Source organism: Anabrus simplex, chromosome 1, assembly GCF_040414725.1.
Source record: "Anabrus simplex isolate iqAnaSimp1 chromosome 1, ASM4041472v1, whole genome shotgun sequence".
In the NCBI taxonomy this organism is placed as follows: domain Eukaryota; kingdom Metazoa; phylum Arthropoda; class Insecta; order Orthoptera; family Tettigoniidae; genus Anabrus; species Anabrus simplex.
Genome location: NC_090265.1, coordinates 1,749,207,729 through 1,749,227,912, shown reverse-complemented (window position 1 = coordinate 1,749,227,912; position 20,184 = coordinate 1,749,207,729).

Sequence of the window (20,184 nt, the reverse complement as noted above, 5' to 3'; positions counted from 1 at the left end):
CCATTAGGGGCCGATGGCCTAGATGTTAGGCCACTTTAAACAACAAACATCATCATCATCATCATCATCATCTTCAGTAATCATGTTGTCTGAGCTCCTCCTTCATGTTACTGCTTTTCGTTCCCATTTCTTTATTTGGAAGACATAATCTAACTACCTGTAACGTGGATAATGAAGTCCAGTAGTTATTAAGTTAGGTTACTGAAAGTCATATGCCTGCAGCAGAGTGTGTTGCGTGTGTGTTGTGCTGGTCTGTACGGGGGTGTTCCAGGAAAATCCATACAGTGGCTGTGCGCTGCGGGCACGGCTGTGCGCTGCGCATGCGTTGTGCCGCCCTCCCCTTGGGTCCCACACTTAATGCGGAACTCGACACATTGCCTATCGCCACATGGGACCCTCCGTGTCTTCAGGAACAGAACTATGTCACTAGGCACAAATATTGCAGCAAATTTTCACTTCTGTATTTTATTATTTTTGTGACGTGGCTACATTTAGTCTGTCGTTCGAAATAAAATTAATGCTATCAAAATCCTTTGGCAGTGAATTTTCCTTGTTCCATAGGAAACGCTATCTTACTATACACCAGACATATATTTTGAAGTGGCCTTTGTTATGACTAGCCGACGAATCACTTTAGATTACGCATATTCGACTGGTTATATATTTATCGCATATTGAAGTGTTGTCAAATTTATATCGTATCTCGAAATTCTTCAACGTCGATGTCCATGACTTAATTATTTAATTTATCTTATTGCATGCACACAGATTACAAAAGAACTATAAATACGATTTGAATGTAGTATGTAGGCCTATGTCCTTGTCCAGTTTTTCTATGTGCTCGGGTATGAAGTGAGATGAAACTTCGCAGCGATGTTTTACGATCGGATGCGCTTCCTGACGTCAACCTAATCAGAGGAGTTAATTAGATGAAATGAATGACTTGATATCCGGTATGGTAGGAGGAAGGGAGAGGGTGAAACCTGATTCCGGCATACAGCCTACAACTGTCAGATAGCACCAAGGGTCTGCTCGCTGCTCAACGTCTCCATCCGACGGACGAAATCAACATCAACAGCGTCTTATGCCCTCACTCCATATGAACACTGCGGAGAGGTTTTGAATTGAATTGAATTGAATTGAATTGAAATTAATTGAATCCAGACTACTGGCACCCAATCTACTGATTAGAAGCTGTATAACACCACCTCTTCTACCCTGTCGGCCAACATTCTGATGATGAAATTCTTTTTCGACCATCGGGACTCGTAACCACGTTGTCAGACCACACAGACTTTAGGCCATAACGATCATAGCTGCAAGGCTGTACGTTTTAAATAGGGTATACAACGAAAATGAAGGATTATGAGATAAAAATTACAAAGTTATGTTGAGCCTTTGCAGCCACTGTTGGGGCCGCATCAGATAGATTGACTTTAAGTTGGTGCTGAACAATCTGGTTCAACTCTCCACAGTCACAGCACGGGGTTGGTCGTATACCTGACTTAAGACATAGTGATCCATATTTTCGACGACTTCTACTTACTCGATTGAGCGAAATCCAAGTTTTCCGGTGTAGTTCAAATCTTGAAGGGGGATTTTTTTTTCTGTTAAACAAAGGCTGCCGCCGTTCTGACGAAAATAGTCGGGAACCTTGTTTGTTTAATATGAACGTAAACACTAATTTATTAAGGCATAAGGAATTATTCTACTTTTTGCAAAATTACATGCATCCTATTGAAGCCAAATCATACCAGAAAATATCGTGAATTTTTTGGTTGCTCCGTTAATTAAATATAACTAAAATGAATTTGCTGCAGAATATTGACTGAACATTTCCAAACAAATATGAACAGAGCGTAGGTTAACGGGCCGTGGTTGCTTCCGCTATAAATTCTGCGAATAGTATCTTGTAGCCGCGATTCCTTTCTTATGGAGGTGGTGGTGGTGGTGGTGGTGGTGGTGGTGGTGGTGGTGGTGGTGGTGGTGGTGGTGGTGGTGGTGGTGGTGGTGGTGATTTAAGAGAAAGTACAACTAGGCAACCCTCTTCTATATAACACTAACCAGAGAGAAGAAATGGAAAGTATCGGACATTTCGAAAAATGAAGGCATTGGCAAAAGAAAGACAAGGGCCACAAAGGGCGTGAAAATGAAGGACTCCGTGGGTCTCGAGCTCTAATACCGTCGGGTTCGGAAAAGAACAAGAGCTGGCCAATGGATGTCGGATAGAACAGAAGAAAGTGAGGAGCCTGGCACAAGTAAGTGTAAGCAATGCTAGCAATGCCCGTGGTCGCAACCCACGCTCCCAATTTCACAGCCCCTGAGGCCCGTTTTAGTCGCCTCTTACGACAATCAGGGGATACCGTGGGTGTTATTCTACTGACCCAACCCACAGGGGATTCTTTCTTATGGAAGCATCACTCACCATTAATAAATAAAAGAACTAATTTGCAGGACTACTCAATACATGAACATTTAATGAACTTCAACCACTTTCCGTGCAAACCACAAACTGAAATGCTGTAGTCATTTCGTACTGTCGGCGGCAGCCATACGGCAATGGTCTTTTGGTAGAAGGGGTAAAAAGCCAGGTATGTCTCACCTAGAGGGTAATATCCCTCAGATTGAATTATTGTTGATGGGGTGACAGTAACTCATGGGAATCATTATAAGTACCGGTACCTTAAGGAAAGATATTCGTTCGGGTAATCACATAAGTGGGATTGTAAATAAAGATTACAGATTTCTTCATATGGTTATGAGGGTATTTAGGAGTTGTAGTTAGTATGCAAAGGAGAGGGCGTATAAGTCATTGGTAAGACCCCAGTTAGGATATGGTATCAGTATGTGGGACCCTCACGAGAATCACTCGATTCGAGAACTGGAGGGGATCCAAAGGAAATTTGCACGATTTGTTCTGGGTGATTTCTGACATGATAGTCGTCCTACGAAAATATTGTAAATTTTGAGCTGGAAAGACTTGGGGGTAATGACGCGATCAGCTGTCAGTGGAGAGATGGCGTGGAATGACATTAGTAAAACAATAAGGCTGAATAGAAAGAAAGATCACAATTGAAGATAAATGGACTACAGGTCTATACCGAATCGTCCTTTGGAATACAACGGTGCACCCGACCTTTAAGAACAGAACAGTCCTTTCTTTTTCATCAGGTAGTTTCAAAAATTGAAAGCAGTTTTTAGCTGTTTTCAGTGTAATGTAATGCAGTGCAATGCTGTGCGATGCTAACTTTGTAGAAAACAAAACAGAAAGAGAGAAACAAACAAATAGGCATTTATAAGCATTATACGTATTATATATTAAAGTCCGACTCCTTGGCTGAATGGTGTGAGTTGAAGCCTTCGGTTCAGAGGGTTCCGGGTTCGATTCTCAGCAGTGTCTGGGATTTTAATCGCGTCTGATTAATTCTCTTTCAGGGACTGGCTGTTAGTGTTTGTCCTAACACTCTCCTCTTCATATTCAGACAACACATCACACTACCCAACCACTACAGACACATGCAATAGTAATTACGTGCCCATAGAGTTAGTAATTACGTGCCCATAGAGTTGGCGTCAGGAAGAGCATCCGGCCCTAAAACAGGTCCAGATCTACGTGTGCCGGGTTGATTGGCTCAGACGGTTGAAGCGCTGGCCTTCTGACCCCAACTTGGCATGTTCGATCCTGGCTCAGTCCGGTGGTACTTGAAGGTGCTCAAATACGTCAGCCTCGTGTCGGTGGATTTACTGGCACGTAACAGAACTGCGGGGCAAAATTCCGGCACCTCGGCGTCTCCAAAAACCGTAACAGTAGTTAGTGGGACGTAAATCAAATATTATAATATGAATCTACATGTGCGATACAGTTCGCACCCGCGACCCCCAGAGGTGAGGAAAAATTGGTAGAAGAAGAAGGAAAAGAAAATGTACATTACGTTAAAATAAGACCGAGCAGAGTGGCCGTGCGTATTAACACGTCACGGCTATGGAGCCGAGCTGTGTATTCGGGAGGCTAGTAGGTTCGAACCCCACCGCCGGCTGTCCTAAGGATGGTAGTCTGTGGTTTCCCATTTTCATTTCCAGGCAAATGCCGGGACAGTTCATATTCATAGGCCACAGCCGATTCCTTTTACCTCCTTACTGCATTCGCCATTATTCATTTCATCTTCATTACATCCTCAAATGAGGTTGGCGTGAGTAAGGGCATCCGACCGTAAAACATGCCATATAGTTTCATCTCACCTAATTATTGAACCTGTATCAGAAAAATGGGACTAAGGAGTAGACATACATACATACATACATGCATACATACATACATACATACATACATACATACATACATACATACATACATACATACCGGTACATACATACATACATACATACATAATTACATACATAAAATAAGTAAATATAGGCGAAATTCTCTTTGCTCTATACTCCCTGTACCAGGGTACGCCTTCCTCGGCTAGTTAAACTGCGCGCCTTGTCTGATGCCATCTATTTAAACAAACTTGAACTTGTGAACTCCAAGAAACTTTGGTCCTTTACAGTTAGATGTCTCTACCATCGATTTATTTGCTCCCTCTCACGGGCGAAACTATAATTATTGCATAGAATAATGTGTATTTTTGAAGTTTTAAACCTGGTTCTGAGGATTTGTTTTTATTGTACCAAAATTTCAACACTTCGGTTAGTTCCTCCTCAACTGTAATCAACCTATCAAAAACTTGGAAATATTTTCTCTAGCCAATTAAAATCGGGTGTGTGTATGGGAATCCGGACTATCAGTAAAGAGTTCTGGAATCTTCCCCTTGTGGTACTGTAAAAGCAGGACACTTTAGGGCCGTCTTGTCTGAATTGCTCTAGTACTCGGGAGTGCTTCGTATCCGAAGGGGGGCAGCGTGAGGAAGATCCAGCGGATCAAGGTAATGGCAGATTTTACCTAGAGGTGTGATAGCTCCTGCGAGTAATTTGAGGGGAAGGTTTCGATCTCTTTTATTTTAATGTAATTTTGTAAAACTGGTGGTTTAAATGTAGAATTTTCGAACTCTGTTCTATTTCCGACTGGGAAATATGTAATTTAATTTAAGGGAACAAAGAGTGATGACCCTCTGTTGTTTCCCATTGACCTTGCATTGCGTGACTAAAGTTCTTAAAACACAAAATTCAGTAAATCTTGTCTCGGCCTTAAATTTCCTACTTTAGTCACACCTTATAGATTAGGATTAGCCTCTGCATCTTTGGGCCATAAGTCCACTGAGAGTTTTAACAATTTCTCTAAGGAGGGCAAGTGTTTCGCCTCCTACTCTTTTGTTTATGGCCGGTTATGTACAACGGTTTTTTTTACTATTAAGGCCAGGTAGTATGGGCAATTATGCCTCTGTGTTTCCTGTAGTATTCTTAGGGTATTTGTTTCTTCGATTTTGCCCCATTTTTGGAACAGTGATCAGTGCTAGTGTGGATAAACTGATGAACAATTTAAAGTGAGGTCACCCGATGTGATCTAGTATAATTTCGTTATAGTAAAGGAAACTGATTGCCTCTGCGAGGCTAGACCCTGGTATTTGGAGCTCCGACTCCTGAGTTGTCTCACTTCTTGGAGCAAAACCTGCTCTTATTAGATATTTGTACCTGCCGAGAGCAATTATGCTCTTTTCTATGTAAATTAACAAATTGATAATTATCTCTACCTTATTCTGGGACTTCTCAGTCCCTGTTATTGTTGTGCTGACGAGCTCATTAATAATCTGTTCTGTTGGCTTGTTATTCTTTCAGATTCCTTGTCCAGCCACTTAACCCAGGCGCTTCTTATCCCTCTATGAACCACGGAAATCCCGTATCACTCCCTAAGACCCAAAAGTGACTTATATATAAAATCGTTTTTATTATACCGTATTTGAGAAATATACAGAAATAGACAAAAGTATTCATGCCCCAACCCATCCAAAACAAAATGCTCTATTGCTGGACCAATACGGAGTACAGGTCAAAATTACAAACCCAAAGGTATGCCTTGTACAACAGTGTACATTAAAAAGCACAAAATAAACTGGAAGTAAATAAAAGTACATAACAAAGCAACAAATTCGTACTTCATGACACTACTCGCCTGGATATAAATATTCATACCGTATCCCAGAACAGTTCACAACTCAATGAAGAAGCAGATATTACCAACTCGATCAGTAGTGGGTTTGTTTGCTTTTCCTGTATATTATTTCTTTTAACCTGCTGGGCATTGAGAACACCAGTTTCCGTGTTAGTTCAGATGAAATGTTCCCCATTCTTGTTGTAGTAACTGTTTCAAGTGGACTTTACTTGTTATGTGGTGTTTTCTTAACCTGGACTGCAATTCACTCCGTAGATGTTCGATGGGGTTGGTATCCGGCGATTGGGGAGGTGTTTTTAATGTGTGCGGCATATTGTAGAGTACCCACAAACGAAGAATTTTCGCCGTATGTTTGGGGTCATTGTCGTGTTGGAAATAAAACTCATAAGCATTCCCACGCTTTTCGGCGCGTTTGCGAACGTGTTCTTTCAGGGTGTTCAAATATTGAAATCTGTCCATAGTCCCAACGATAAATTCCAACTCTCCGACACCTGAAGCGGCCATTGAGCCCCACACTATAACCCCACTCCCGCCGTGTTTCACAGTGCTAACGAGGTTCTGCTCATCGAGCTCTGTGTTAGGGCGTCTCCACATTAAAATGCGTCCATCACTTCGGAAGATATTAAATTTACTCTCATCTGTAAACATCACTGTCGACCAAGACGCATTATCTTTCGCTACATATTATTTTGCAAATTTTAGTCTCTTCCTTCGATTCACTTTCGTTATGTACGGTTTCTTTCTTGTGACCCTAGATCGATACCCAGCACGATGAAGGACCCTCATTACTCTTTTGTGTGATACTGCATGATGGAAATATTCTGCCGCTGCGATGCTGTTGCCGAAGTTGTAGTGTGTGGTTATTTTTTTAAATGTAGTTACAATGAACCTTTCTTCTCGTGCGGCCGGTTTCTTCGGACGCCCACTTCTTTTCTTGCTTATAAGAACAGCCTGACCTTTTAACCTTTGTATGATGCTTTGCGCAGTTGGTTTACTTCTTCCAATGTTGTTTCCGATCTCGGAATACGATTTTCCCTGGTGGTGAAGGCGTAGAATTAGTCGTCTCTCTTCAGCAGACGTTTCCCTAGATTTCCTCGCCATTGAACTAGTACCGTCTCTGAACAGCTAATCAGTCCGTCTCTGCATCTACTACACAACTAATGCCACGGAACAACACAGGTTTCTAGTTACTCGTTCAAATCACATATTTACACGTAAGGTATGAATACTTATGTCCAGACAAGTAGTGCCATGGAGTACGCATTTTTTGCTTTTTTGAATGCTGTTATTTACTTCCAGTTTATTTTGTGCTTTGTAATGTACACTGCTGTACAAGGTATACGTTTGGGTTTGTAATTTTGACATGTACTCCATATTGGTCCAGCAATAAAGCACTTTGTATTGGATGGGTAGGGGTATGAATACTTTCGTCCATGTCTGTAAGCATTTTGCCTAACATTCCGTGTCTAATGATCACACGTTCAGCGCTCGATAGAAACCGCAAGCCTGCAGCAGTGGTCTGATGCTCAGCAGGGGCGTAGTAGCTGCCCACATCGCAGCAGCAATAAAGTTGTGGGACAAATATATTGAGCTTTCTTGTTTTAGACTGCGGAAATAATCGAAAACTTCCTTGTTGTGTTTTAAAATAGTTAAGTATGGATTTGGCACTGTTTAAAACGCTTCTGTCGACAGTCTTCAGAACATAGAAGAGATAAAAGATCGCGTACTTTGTGCACTGGAGTATGAACGATCGTCTGCGAATGTACAGATGCACTGAAGGCGTTAATTAAGCATTAGCACTTTGTAGCAGGCTCATAGAAACTGTGCAGCTCAGGAAGAAAGGAGCAGTTTGTATGTCCGCTTCACTTAAGTAAGTTACAGGCGCCGTCATGGTTAAAGGGGTTGGCACAAATGCTTGCCACCCGGTTTGCCCGAATCCGAATTCTAGCTTTTGATGAACGCCAATCTTTGGAACGAAGTACATTCAACTCATATGGGGGCAACCACAGACATGTAGACTGGCAATGAGCAGCAGGATTCTGAAGCCGGAAGCGTGCGGCCGCCGCCATCTTACGTCACTACATTATCCCGTTGCATTAATGTAAAATAGTAGCCGAAATGGGAATATTGTACAGGAGATAATTAAAATATTTAAAAACAAATCGAAATAATAACAATACTACTGATTAATTACATCTATTGGGTCCTTTATTTTACTGTTAAGAAATAAGAAACATTGGTATATCAATTTACATATGCTTAAAAATAGCCAACCTCTTAAGACCGATTTATGGTCAGATCTGTTTCCATTCAACTCTCCTACAGCATGATTCACACGTATTTTCCAGAACAGTGATGAAATTATGCTAATAGGGCGATAACAATCGTGTCCATTGGGTTTAGATCTAAGGAATGTGAGCTTAACCTTGAAAACAAGTTTCTTCCATACATATGACCTATTGTTTCACTAGTATGTTCCGTTTCATGACTGAGCTTAAACCGTTACATGTATTCTCTCTAAAATACATCTCAATAAGTTTTCACACATGAATAACATCTTTCGTAGGGACATAGATATTACCCCTATTCTTCAAAGAAATGAATGAATAGGCGTTTTCTCTTTGTACAGCTGCTTCCTTACAACTATCACATTGTAGAGAATTAACTAATATATTTACCGCAAATCCCGAGATATGTTCAATAATATTTTGTGATAATAAACCTAATGCCTATCGATTTATGTATGCTTACTAATCCTTCCATTCTAATTTTAACAGTAATTGTGGCAAACATGCAACATATCCTTAAAGAATAGAATGGCCGAGGCCACTATTATTTAATTACTAACATAACCAAAACAAAAGCTCAACCTATAACTGAGTGTTGCATTATTATTATTATTATTATTATTATTATTATTATTATTATTATTATTATTATTATTCCGCACTCCATCACAAGGGGACTAACGCCAACAAATGTACATCGAAAGGAAGTTATCTCTGTCACCTACATAATTAGGCAACTTTAATGGTAAATTTATGTGAGCCACTTACCGGTGTGTTGAAACTCCTATTCCTTCGTTCTTCTTTCTTCGTGAATAGGAAAAACTACACCCAAACACTACGCAGGTATTCACCATTCTACCACACAGTAGTTTGCCGAAAATAGAAGTGAAATATGCATAAAAACAACATAAACCAGAACTTCACGTAACACAGTAAAATATATGTTTACAGTGGATCAGTAGTGACGTAAGATGGCGGCGGCCGCAAGTTTCCGGCTTCATCAGCACTAATGCTACGAGATACAGCGCTGCCTGTCTATTTACTATATGTCTGTGGGGGCAACTCAGAAGAAATAGTGGTTGGATATGGAATCCCCCTATTTTCACTGAAAGTCAATGTTGGGGTGATATTTAGTACGCAATCACACAGCTGCCTTTACATTGCTTGTTGGAATTAATTGAAAATACACTGCGGCTAAGCTTTGCCCGCCTGTTAGCCATGATCGTTAAGGCGTGAAGGCTATATGGTCTGACACCGTGGTTAGCCTGTTCGAGTCCCGTTGATCGAAAAAGTGTTCACCATTACAGTGTTGGTCGCCAGGGTGGGGGAGGTGGTGGTATAGAATTTATAATCAATAAATTGCGTGCCTAAAGTTATACGAAGCTGTTGATGGTGATTCGTCCGTCGGATGGGGACATAAACCCTTGAGCATACCCCTTGGTGCTATTCGACAGAAGTAGGCTATGTGCCGGTACCAGTTTTCACCCTCTCCCTTCGTACTAAATCACGAAGATTCATCTCACTTCATATCCGACCCCGTAGGGAAACGGAATAACGGTTGGACATACATACAACCTGTGACAATAAAGTTCGGTGAATAGTCCTGTACTATCAACATAGATGACCAATTGCACGACAGTGAACTTGCTGTCCTTCGAAATAGTCCCCACCCATAACTATGCACTGCTGAGATCGGCGATATATGTCCTGAAAACTTTGCAAGAAGGCTCCTTTTGGGATGGCGTTCAAAAGCCTCGTCACGTTTGGTTGGATGTCAGGAATATCGTCAAATTTCTTTCCTTTCAAAGCGAGTTTGAGTCGTGGGAATAAGAAAAGTCTGGGGGATTGAATCTGGCGAGAGAACGCCATTCCATGTTTTGCCATTTCGTTTCAGGGTCGCACCTGAGATACCAGGTTTCATACTCAGTGACAATACAGTTCAAGAAATTTGGTGTCGCATCCGCCGTTTCGACAAAATCTTGTGAAGCTCCTAAACGTGCCTGCTTCTGATCGTCAGTCAAGTGATGTGACACAAGACGAGAACATGTTTTCCTCTCCCCTAACTTCTGGGTCGCACGGATTCACGGTTAATCTGCAGTTCATCCGCTATCATGCGCACAGTTAATCGCCGATCGTTCGTGATTAATGTCCTCACTTTCTCAATGTTTTCGTCACTGACGGCAGTCACCGGTCTTCCGCTACTGGGGTTGTCAGAAATACTTTCTCGGCCTCCTCGAAAACGGGCGAACCACTCGTACACACACTTCAAGGTTAGTGCTTGATCTTCATAAACACGTACCAGCATCTCATGCGTTTCTTTCGGTGTCTTTCCAAGCTTAAAACAAAATTGCACATTCATCTTTTGGTCGTTCATGTTCCTGTTTGCAGTTCAGAACGAACGCACTAAACACGCACTGTATCAAACAGGTCTTACACGGCACACACGCGATGCTCAACTGAACAATGTTGGGAGCAGGTGGTCAAAACCTGTTGCTACGCAGATGCAGCATTGTGTGTCGCTAGTGTTGCCGGATCGACCTTTCTAACTTCATTCACCGAACTTTATTTTCACAGTTTGTACATACATACATACATACATACATACATACATAGATACATACATACATACATACATACATACATACATACATACATACATACATACATACATACATACATACATGCACTGCTGCTCCAAGCTTCCATTCGGAAGATACTGGATTAGAATTTCACCGTCAGTAACCATGAAGATTTTTTCGTGACTTCTCAGTTTCCACTTCATGCAAATCTCGGATACTACTTGCCCTTCCGTATTTCAGCGACGTCGGAAACATATACGGGTTAAGACGACATTCAACGACTAGAAGATGTTTGTTATAAATGCTCATTTTAAAACCATACGGTATACAGGGTGTTTCTATATACCCATTACAGACTTTGAGGGCTTGCACTGGGGACCAAGATGTTTAAGTTTTGCATAGGAACTTGTGTCGTGAAACGTGCCGTCTTCCCGCTACCCGCAAAAAATCAGCACAACACACGTTCAAATCTGCCATATTTTAGGCGCCACTGACTAGAGTACGTACGTCATTGTACGATCACGTGATATACCCTACAGGTTTGTTAATATTCCATGGGATTCGCTTGAGTGTATGATCCGCACGGAGACGTGTTGTACCTGCTGTTGTGCTTGTGATCTTCGTTCATACTACAGTACAGCAGTAATTCTTTATTACGTACACAGCAGCAAGCTGTACATTCAGTACTGTGCTTCCAGTAGTTCATTGGTAGTGTGTTGCTGTTGACCATGGCGCACACGTTTGTGGAATACGCCAGCATGTTGATATTGTACGGCGAAGCTCCGTGCAATGGGAGATCTGCTCGTCAGTTATATGGGCAGCGTTTTCCACACCGCCGGACACCTTCGCACGCCCTTTTTACTAAAATGTATCAGCGAAACTTGGAGACGGGTAGATTAACCCCCAACAAAGGCGACTGTGGTGCTCCACGGTGGCGCCGCACACCCGAGTTTGAAGAGGCTGTTCTCCACGCAGTAGAAGAGGACGATACCACGAGTACCAGAAACATAGCAAGGACACTGAATGTGGATCACACAACTGTCTGGCGTGTTCTGCATGGGCAGCAGCTACACCCGCATCACCCCCAGAGGGTACAGGCAATGCATTCATAGGATTTTGCGTCAAGAGCCCACTTCTGCAGGTGTTTTCTTCACCGTTGTATAAATGATCCCCACTTCCCACGATGGGATCCTTTTCACACATGAAGCAAAGTTCACCAGGGAAAGTGTTTTCAGTTCCCGCAAAAGTCATGTATGGGCTGCTGAAAACCCGCGTGTTGCGCGCCCCCATGGGTTTCAGCAACGATACGGTGTGAACATTTGGGCAGGGTTCCTGAATAGATGTGTGATTGGGCCATACCGTCTTCCACGAAATCTCACGGGTGCCGTGTATTGGCAGTGGTGGTGGTGGTGATTATTGTTTTAAGAGGAAGTACAACTAGGCAACCATCCTCTATATAACACTAATCAGAAGGAAAAATGGAAGGGATCCGACACTTCGAAAAATGAAGATATCGGCCAAAGGAAGACAAGGGCTACGAAGGGCGTGGAAATGAAAGACTCCGTAGTCCTCGCAAATCTAATAGCGTCGGGGTCGGAAAAGAACAAGAGTTGACCAAGGGAGGTCGGAAAGGATAGATAAAAGTGAGAAGCCTGGCACAAGTGGAAGCAATGCCAGGACTCAGCTGAGGACTCCGTGGTCGCCAACCCACGCTCCAAAGTTCAGAGCCCCTAGGGCCCTTTTAGTCGCCTCTTACGACAGGAAGGGGATACCGTGTGTGTTATTCTACCGCCCCCACCCACAGGGGGACGTGTACTTGGCATTCCTTGAAGACGCACTGCATGAGTTCCTAGACGATGTGGCACTGCATGTGCATCAAAACATGTGGTTTCAGCACGATGGCGCAACACCTCATTTTTTGCTCGCGGTCCGAGATCATCTGCACCAAAGATTTGGACAACAGTGGTGGCCGAATTGCTTGGCATGCACGTTTACTCGACTCGACACCGCTAGACTACTGCGTGTGGGGTCACATGAAAATCTTGATTTTGGTACCCCTGTGGGATCCGAGCAAGACCTACTGGTGCGGGTTATGGAGGTCCAGGGATCGGTGATCGTGTGTACAAGAACATGGTACAGAGGTACCGTGTCTGTATTGACGTAGGTTGTCGTCACATCGAGCCCCATTTGCAACTGGACGCAGACGATAAGGAGCAGGCAGCAGGAGTCGAACAGAGCGCCGAAAATGCGGGAGCTGTGAACGTGTGTGGTGGAGTTTTTTTGCGGGTAGCGGGAAAACCGTACGTTTCCGTACACAAGTTCCTATGATAAACTTGACCGTCTTGGTCCCCACTGCAAGTCCCCAAGAGCACTGCCTTCGTAATATACAGGCCGTACTGTAGAGAGCGCGCCAAGCCAATCAGCTGATCAATTGAAGCGAGCTAAGTGAATGTTACAAGTTGTAGTTGTGAATGTAATCCTTAAGGATTGCGGGCATTCTTAGTATAATTGTGACCGTTGAGATACAAACATTTGTATTTAAGTATATTCCATGGTTTTTCTTTAAATTTATCACATCAGGATTTACGTAAACAGCTGTTATTAAGACAATGAGATCTTATAGTTTAGGTTAGGCATGGTATCTTCACGTGGTGAGTAATGTAAATTCAAGGGACGTTATACTTCTCGTGTAATTTATTCATTTAATAGTTATCGTATAACACGCTTTTGTGGAAATATAATTCCATACAAATTTAAATACAGTGTGCGAAAGTTCGCATTTGCCACAACGCTGCGAACTTGTGCGTACCACGGCGAAAATACAACCATTCAAGTAAATAGACATTAATATTTTCATTTTCGTCGTATGTAAAACGAAAATCCCAACCGAAAAAAATACCTATTACGAAGAATAAAGGTGTATGTTTCACTCATTTTCCAGAGCTGATGATGAGTTCTGCTTTTGACTTCCTTGTTTTTACAGATTTACAGCAGAGCTTTTTATTGTTGATACAGAACACGTATAAAAGTGGACAATAACCAATGGAACCAACATATAGTTATTTCTTGGGCTCGTAACGTTGAATACGCGCTGCCTCTTCTCCCCAAAAGTAATGCAAGTAAGAACCATTCCTCGGCAGTTTCCGTAAATGGGGGAAGTAACTAATAGATCTGGATGATAAGTGCATTAATATTTGGGAAAATATGGGCTATTCGTAAACAACAAATGATACAAATGTTTGTATAGAAGAAAGAGTCTCAAGGAAGTCTTCGAAGGATAGTGCCAGAAGTGTCAACAACAACAGAAAAAAACAGAAGTTAAATTTATTATTGCACGTTTGTTGTCTCCATATTTGTATTAATGCATAATAATTATTTGTTGGGTACATTGACAAGTAAAACACTGAAGCTTTGACCGCGTAGATCGCACTTCGAACTTACTTCTCCTAAAATTACATAGACCTTACTTACGAGTTATGATGCGATTGCAGGTTTTAGTGATCTCACCTGTAATATTAATGCAACATTTGTAAATATTTCATAATTACAAAAGGTACAGACGCATCACGTCCTTGCATTACACGGGTTGGACGGAGGAAACAGTTCGCCTCTTTGTGTGACGTCATCGGAGGTACAGTACTGCCTGTACATCACGAAGGCAGTGCCAAGAGAATTTAGAAACACCCTGTAGATGGCAACACTCTCGAGCTTTTTTAGTAAATTAGTGGTAGTGTCTCCTCCCGATCCCAAAATCAGTTGTTCATAGCTAGAAGAAGTTGCCGGAATTTTAACAGCAGAAACGGAAAGTGGTCTATTCGGACATATTCGGTGTTTTCCGATAAAATTAATTAAGAGTCTGCAGTAGGTTGTCTGACGGATGTCAAATGTTGAAATTGATACGCAGACAACCTAAATGGTATCAAATAAAAGAGAAGCAGCCTGCACATGCTATAGCTTTTTTCTGGATGCTTTTTACTGCACAGGCATCTTCACTCCTCTCTCCCCTTTTATTATTGGACATACGCATGTTGAAAATATTTTTTCTCTCCAAGCTGTTTCCTCCCACCTGGAACTTCCCATGCCCTCGCTTCACGCCGGCGAGGTGTTTCACTTGGGAAGAAGCAAAGTTAGCTTCTCTAGACTTTCTTTTCTGACAACTTCCGAAGCGTGGACTTCTGTACTGTTGTCAATGCATTTTGTTACAAAATCTCGACTGACTTTTCTTTCTTGCCAATACTCAGTGCTGCCGCAGCGAAATCAGATCGTTGATGCAATACAAATATACATAATGATTAACATAAACTAGTTTACACTACATTGAGCATTATGAAAAAATGACTACTACTACTTCTCATTATTATTATTATGATCATCGCTTCGTGCCAGAGCGTCGATACAATATGAACGGTATATATATACATAAACATATGTTAGGTAAGGGTGTATTTTGCCCGAAGGCAGGTCCGAACCTTCGCAGAGGTGTGCTTGAGCCGGAGTTTACGTACGGTAGGGTGGCCAGATCCTTTCCGCTCCTCCATTCCCTTACCCCCCACCAACAGCGCGTGGCAACCCATCCAGATCTTGACCATGCCCAATGTTGCTTAACTTCGGAGATCTACGGGATGTGGTGTTTCAACACGGCTAAGGCCGCTGGCTAAACATAAGTAGGGAAAGGATTTTATGTTGCAGCACTTTTCCAAAAATACAGCTATTTTCATGCAGATATATGTATTTGGAGACATGACGTGAAGCGAAATAAACACAACTAGGGGACCCGTGCGAGAAATATCGCATGTTCATAAACTATGTGGTGGAGTAGCCCCCTGGTGAACTACTGGTGAACTAAGGAATACACAAATCAGTGTAATATTAGACAATCCTACTTACCACTTAATGTAATCTTTGATTTAAAAAAAAAAAACATTTATGGCATCCACTTGAACGGAATCAAATGCAAGTGCATTATTATACTGACGAATATTCCGGAAGTAATTTTTGGTTTTACTATCATTATTTTCTTAACTGATAATTACAGGATATTATAATTTAATAAAACAGGCGTCCCAGCGGCGAAAATGTGAAGTGGAGAGCAATGATGGCGCGTATTTTCCTACAGCAACAGTATTTGCAAATCGCACACTTCCTACAATTTTTAAACTTATTTTTTAAAAGAAATTATCGATATTTATGAGATCAGACCGTAATTCGTCACTTCTAATGTCTATTCTCTTTTTTTTGAATGCAAATTTGCCACGATCGGTTACTTGTGAGCACCCCAAAAGAGAACTTTACTACTGAAGTAATATATATTATTTGTTGTGCACCTTTTGCACCCTTCTTGTGAGATTACTGCATGTTGCCACCTTTTTTCTTCTATTTCATTCTTCAGCACTATTTCTCCCAATTTTATCTGCGTTTTTAAAAGATTAGACTGAATCCCTTTTCTCTGCTTCAACAGATTTTCTTGGGCGAAAATTTTGATGAAATCAAATGCTTCATTGGTGCCCTAGACTCAACGGAATCAGAATCCATCAAGCAGACCCCACAATTACTCTACAACAAAGGCCTTTGTGCAGTGCGTAGCTACAAATATTTGGCAGATGCGGTTCAGAGTTCGAAAGAAGTTGATGAGTGTTAGGTAGAACCTTGATGGATTTATTAACGACAAATTCGAATTAAATGTAAAGAACTATCCAGATGCGGAAACCTTTGCAGCTTTGACTGAATTCCCGTTACGAGTACTGCAAAGATATACTTCATTCGTCTCGCTATATAAGAATCTAGAATATAAGAATCTACTGAGCTCAAAGCGCCAGCGAGTTACTGTCAAAAACATTGAAATATTGTGTGCAATCCAATATAAGAAGCGTATGAATTACAAGTATTAGAACCCAGTAAATGGAATAAGGAAAGATTATATAACTGGTTTAAACTTTAATAACATGGTTTCATTAACACCTTGTTTTTTCCACCTTTTTTGTATGTATTTTCAGAACCTCCCCCTCCCCATTTTCTGACCATACTCTCCACTTTAAATTCTTTTCTCTAAACATAACATACACGTTACATTCACAAAATACACGGCACTTTACAGGTACAATTCGTGCGGTCACATTGAGTCCATCCAATAGTCAGCTACAGCAGTTTCCTTTTTGGTCGCTTGAACGAGATGTTGAAGTGTATATTGGACAGGGCCTAGTTGGCAGTTGTATACTCGAGAACTTTGGTATCTCGTGGCCAGTAATATTCATTTCAGGCAAGAAATCAGTGCAGCCATCAGAACTACCCAGTACCTGCTTACATACTCTCTCTCATGGGTCACATCCATTAGACGCGTAACACATCCACACATCTGAAGAGTGAAGGGAGGTGTAGAAAGAGCGAAGTACGGGATATCTAGCATGAACGAAACACACCTGGAGGGGAAGGTACTGACTCGACAGTGAAGAGAGAGGGGAATGAGGGGAGCAACCACATGACATACACAGTACGTCGGTTGCCTTCAAGGAGTCAACTCGCTGAGGGTCAAATTCTTCAGTTTCTTTATAATTCCTGGGTGCGAAGGCTGGCTGAAATGTTAGCGATCTCGATCAGTCACACATAAAATATGTAAACATACTATATGCTGAACTTAATGATAGCATGGATTCGTGTGAACGCGTGAATAATAATAATAATAATATCATATTTTATCCTCAACAACCAACGTAAAAATAACCTGGCATTAATTATGATCACCAGAGACGCAAGGGTGTTCGGAAAACCGTCCCTATGGAGTTATTGTCAGCGCTGATCAAACACTCAAATGCCATACGTACTGGGGCGGATTACATCGTATACAATTCTTCACAATTAAATTACAGTTAATTAATTATTTTCCTTGATTAGGAGAAGCTAGTATAGTCAGAATGTTTAATCATTGATACATCTTAATCAGTTCCCGAGAAAACTGATTTGGGAGAGACCTCTGAATTTATAGAGGATGGTTGCCTAATTGTACTTCCTCTTAAAACAATAATCACCACCACCACCACCTCTGAATTTGTAACGTGACAGGCCACCCCTCCTGAAAGACGAACACATGTGACGTTGCCTCGCTTACTTCCCCTTCATCCTCAGGGTTGGCCGAAATCTGCGCCCAAACGTTACATGTTTTCCCTTCTACCCGCAATTCTTGTGATCACGAGTATACATTTGTGGGGTAGTTTGTATTTCCCCACAGTCACAAATTTCCGTCTGATTTCCTAAATACCCTCTCCCCCCCCCTCCCCCTTCTTGATGTTGTCCCTAGATCATTCAGTACCACTCTTCAAACGATTAAGCGACGTCAAGGTCTACTTCGCCACAGGTTTCGGCGCGCTGTTGCTGGTGATTTTTTTAAAGTGGTAGACATTATGAGGACGCTCTTTTCTCGAAGTCCAAATAGCGGGATTTTTTAACAGATCGCTGCCTAATTCAAGGAGCAGCATTCTAGATTGGGCGTACTGTTATGGTGACTTTTACAAGTAACCGGCTTACTGTGCTCGGTTTGCACTATATTTTATAGCAAATGCCAGGATTGTGTTCCTCGAGGACCTCAGTCCTAGCCTCCAGTTTATTTTCTCTCCCTCTGTCTCTCTCTTTTTATCCGTTCAGTCGAGTATGGCTCTCGTTCATCCTATAAAATCGTAGATCATGTGTGTCCTACATTCGAGGCAGCTTCTTTTAGTTCAGCAATTCGTTCCAGGGAGGTACTTCATAGTATGTGGCCGAACGGAGTAGTTATTCTCTCACTATACTCCACTCCAACAAGATTTTTGGTTTCATCTGATTCAAAATTTTCTTATTACTAATCTGGTTGTCCACGATATTGTCAGCAGACGTTGCTAACTCCAAAGCTCGAATGCATTGAACCTTCCTTGTCTCTTTCCTTCAGGGCCAGTTTATATATATTTTTTCAGTGCCTTCCCCCGCTTGACTTCGGCCTCTCAGGGCAAGGCAATGCCTGACAGAAAACCTGAGGAAAGATCTGGCAGCCCACCTTGATAATCTACCAATGGATCAAGTTGAAATCGTGTCTAGTTCAGGCTTGCACAACTGGGCTTGGTCAATAATTATGGGCCAGTTTTGCTGTGCGAGTTAGTACGTGCGCGGGGAAAACACTGGATACGGCATTCCCTGCCGTTGTTCGAATGACTGCTTCCAGGGCATTTCGTAAAAATGTTTCCAGGACTTGATGTTTTTGCAACACGAGCTGATAAATAATAATAATAATAATAATAATAATAATAATAATAATAATAATAATAATAATAATAATAATGAAAAAGAAGATGAAGAAGAAAGTCAAACTGGAGAAGTTATTGAATATTTAATTTTCATGGCCGCATTGTATTCGAAATAAACTTTCAACGTATAATAGTGGTCTGCCAAATTATTATACTCTCTGGTATGTACTCCGTTTTTTAAAGACGTCTGTATGTTGGTCAAGGGACAATGGAGAGGGATCAACACGAATTAAAGTAACAAACTTATGTCTCAAACAAAGATCATACTGTCATACTTTGATGCTGCACCATGACGAGGTAAAATCTGATACAGCTATCGCATAGAATCAGGAAATTAATATCTAAGCATGGCCAGCAAATTTTCTTGAATTGAACTCAATAGAAAACAATTGGATAGCTCAGAAGAAATAAATTAAGCGAGGAGGAGTTATTACCAACTAGAGCATACACTTAGGAAGAGTAAATGAGGCTTCGACAAGCGAAGGAACCGACAAAAAAATGCATTTCAAGTGATTGCACCTATGGCTGACTTCAGTGTGCAGAAAATTGATTATTATCATTTTTTTTGTCTGGGAAATTTATAGTAGGCCTAATCCACGTCAATACAATACAGTAAACGTAATTCTTTACCAGTTTGTATTTACTATACATTCCAAAAACAAAAATAAAATCAGAAAATATCTTGTTCTCCTTATGAGTGTAATACGTGATGTGGCAGACAACTGTAGGTCGTGCTCAGTACGTATAGCACATCTCGAAGAGAAAATCAATGAATCAATTCTGATCTGCATTTAGGGCAGTCGCCCAGGTGGCAGATTCCCTATCTGTTGTTTTCCTAGCCTTTTCCTAAATGATTTCAAAGAAATTGGATATTTATTGAACATCTCCCTTGGTAAGTTATTCCAATCCCTAACTCCCCTTCCTATAAATGAATATTT